This window comes from Apostichopus japonicus, chromosome 2 (genome assembly GCF_037975245.1).
Source record: "Apostichopus japonicus isolate 1M-3 chromosome 2, ASM3797524v1, whole genome shotgun sequence".
Taxonomy (NCBI): Eukaryota; Metazoa; Echinodermata; class Holothuroidea; order Aspidochirotida; family Stichopodidae; genus Apostichopus; species Apostichopus japonicus.
This window is the reverse complement of record NC_092562.1, coordinates 13,916,238-13,919,746: the sequence shown is the minus strand read 5'-3', so window position 1 is coordinate 13,919,746 and position 3,509 is coordinate 13,916,238. Positions and strand designations below refer to the sequence as shown.

At 36.6% G+C, this 3,509-nt stretch overlaps 1 long non-coding RNA gene across 1 annotated transcript; it reads left to right on the top strand.

Annotated features, from left to right (window-relative positions):
- LOC139972920 (uncharacterized) lies at positions 1-2,260 on the top strand. The gene is made up of 2 exons (XR_011795099.1): positions 1-202; positions 497-2,260. It is a non-coding gene; the product is annotated as an uncharacterized lncRNA (long non-coding RNA).
- Positions 2,261-3,509: the final 1,249 nt, after the last annotated feature.

The window sequence follows — 3,509 nt, the reverse complement described above, 5'->3', positions numbered from 1 at the left end:
TTCTGCCAGAGCAACCACTAACTTTGAGGAACAGATTCGCAGAAAAGAAAAGAAAGCCAACGAACAAGATTTAGAACTTCAAGCTGCGGTGGAGAAGACGAAACAGTTAGCAAAGGACAAAGATTGTCTTGAGAGGATGAACGAACAACTGGAGAAGAAACAGGAGAAATCACAGGAAAATATTGAAGATTTGAAGCAGCAGGTATACCTCCTTCTCACCATCCACTCCCCCCTTCCCCCTCCCAGCTCTAGAGCTAGAACAGCTGTCTGCTAGTCTAGCAAATCCACTGGCTTAATGAAAAGATGTATAAAAAATTTGAGACAATGTTACAAGTGAGTGTTCAAGTTTTGATATCACCAGCAGTAAATGACCACTGCAGAGGTAAGTGTTTGGAATTAAGCTTATGACAACAGATTTGATCAGTCCTTAAATGTTACCACAGTTTTGGTGTTAGATGTAGGGGAATAAATAACTCTGTTGTTTTACTATTTACAGCTCAAAGAAGTTCAGGGTAAATACAAACAGATGGAGACTGCAGGGAAAGAGAAAGATGAAGTCATCAAACACCAGAAGAAAGAATTAAGTAAAGTCCAGGAGATGAGAAGAATGATTCATGATATGACTAAACATTAGAGAGAACCAGAATGACCAAAAGGGATGAGGGTAGCAAACACAGACGAATGAACTAAATAAAGTCCAGGAGATGAGGAGAATGATTAATAATATGACTAAACATTAGAAAGAACCGAAATGGCCAAAAGGGATGAGGGTAACAAACACAGACGAAGGAACTAAATAAAGTCCAGGAGATGAGGAGAATGATTAATAATATGACTAAACATTAGAGAGAACCAGAATGACCAAAAGGGATGAGGGTAGCAAACACAGACGAAGGAACTAAATAAAGTCCAGGAGATGAGAAGAATGATTAATAATATGACTAAACATTAGAGAGAACCAGAATGACCAAAAGGGATGAGGGTACAAAACACAGACGAAGGAAATGAATAAAGTCCAGGAGATGAGAAGAATGATTCATAATATGACTAAACATTAGAAAAAACCGGAATGGCCAAAAGGGATGAGGGTAGCAAACACAGACGAAGGAACTAAGTAAAGTCCAGGAGATGAGGAGAATGATTCATAATATGACCAAACATTAGAAAGAACCGGAATGGCCAAAAGGGATGAGGGAACAAAACACAGACAAAGTAACTAAATAAAGTCCAGGAGATGAGGAGAATGATTCATGATATGACCAAACATTAGAAAGAAACGGAACAGCCAAAAGGGATGAGGGTAGCAAACACAGACGAAGGAACTAAATAAAGTCCAGGAGATGAGGAGAAGGATTCATAGTATGACCAAAAGTTAAAAAGAACCGGAACGGGCAATAGGGACAAGAACAAAAGAAATAACCAGAAGGTTCCATAGGAATGAAGGTACCAAACACCAGAAGAAGGAACCTAATCAAGTCCATTATGTGAGGAGAATGATTAAATTAGTTGACAAAACCAATATAAGCAATTGCATTCATGGTAAATAAAAGTACAAGCACAAACACCAGGAGATGAATCAAAATAAAGACCTAAAGATGAAGAAACCTAACAAAGATCATTGCTCAAGTAATCATGAGTGCATCTGAAGAAATTTGGAATATGGTCATGAAAGTTAATTTCATGTTTGTCCCCCTCAGATTTTTAAACCTGTTATTGGTCGATCTCCCCATTAAATCTGTACAATGATCTACTTTTAACACTTACTGTATGTTAACTTCTTAATATTTATAATCTTTACTTCTTATGTTTATAAATCGAAGATGGAAGACCAAATGATGGTGACCCTGTGTCATTACCTTACACATTAGCTGTTGTGCTTCTGCTTGCATTCTGTACACACACACCCACAAACCCACTTACCAACTGTAAGGTCCTACTCATGCACTCAGCATTACCCATAAAACCTGAAACTACCATTTAAGTGGTTATTGTTCCAAGTTTGTGCCAGCATGCAACCGTTTTAGCCTTTTTTTCTTGTATTTCAATATGTAAATATTATTTGTATGGTAGTTGTGTCAATTCAATGGTTTCCAATGTTGTATATTTATTACATTAAACATTTAAGATAATATCTATTTTTCTTTATGTAAATGGTTAATGTTTCAGTGGTATTAATGTAGTGATAAGTCATTTTTACGAAGCTTCATCCCGTTACTGTCAAATACTGTGGAATATAGAACATGAAATATTAATGTGATAAGCATGTGTTTATTTGTGCTTTATTCTTCGGTTTACAGTCCACCAAAGTTGGCAGATAATGTGATGATCCACTTAAAGTAATGTCCAACGATCTTACATTTGTATCATCATTTCACAGTTACTCATTGTTCATTGCTCATCTTCATCCTGCCCTTTCCCTCTTCAACTCCAAACCAAACTCCTAACCACACACGCGACCCCCAGCTTACCATTCCTCTGCCAAGGGCAATTTGGAATCTATGCGTTGGTAAATCCGTGTACATGTGTAAGCATAGATGTGTGTGGTCATGGCACTTTGGCTTGTAAAGAATATAACTCAAAATATGCACACGTTGGTTTAACTTAATGTTCTGTGTGTGGTTCCACGTGAGCGAACAGGATAACCCTATCTGTAGCAATCGAATGTCAGTTGAAGTCGACGGCTTTACAAAGACTATAACCCCAAAGTGACGTTTGCATGGGCTCATATTTGGCACATTGATCCACATTGGTTACTAAGTAACACCCTACTGAACTCTGGCAAGTTTGTAACTTCCAATAGCTAGGAAAGTAGAACCTCTATAAATTCATACGTGTTATGTAAGTACACCTTAATCCTGATTACACGAAACCTGCAGTTTTCTTCGAAGTCAAGTATGTCTGGGTTTGTTTAACGTCACGAAGGGTCAAAGTGTGACAATCTTTCAATAAAAACAAAGCTGAAGTGAACTTCAGTATTGTCCACATTCACATTTGCGAGTTTCAGAACTATTGTTATCGAATGGTTTACTGTCTTTGATGCAAAATAAAATGAATTAACTTTTTGACAGTGTCACATTAAATGTTCACATATAAAAATGACTCGGAATAATTAAGGTCTTCTATTGGATTTCAATCATATTTTTTAAGCCTTATAAAGAAATCCAATGAATTATAAATTATTCAAATAAAGATATTAGGGTTGAAAACGGGGGATAATTGCACAAAGAACGAGTCCACAGAAAATTAGCTTTGAATATTTTGATGATGGAACGTATTGCAACACAAATAGTGATCGCTGTGGATTTCTGTCTGAAGAGATTGTAATTCTTCTTAAAGCGACGATATTGATGCAGAATTATAAACAATGTCGTCGGTTAGATGTCAAAGGTGAATTTCAAGAGTAACTATAACAGTGAGATGAAGGAAACCCTAATTAAAGGTAAAACCCTTTTACTCTTAGACATGTAAGTGACACTGTTTACAATGTAAACTGTTGATGTTGGTTGTAA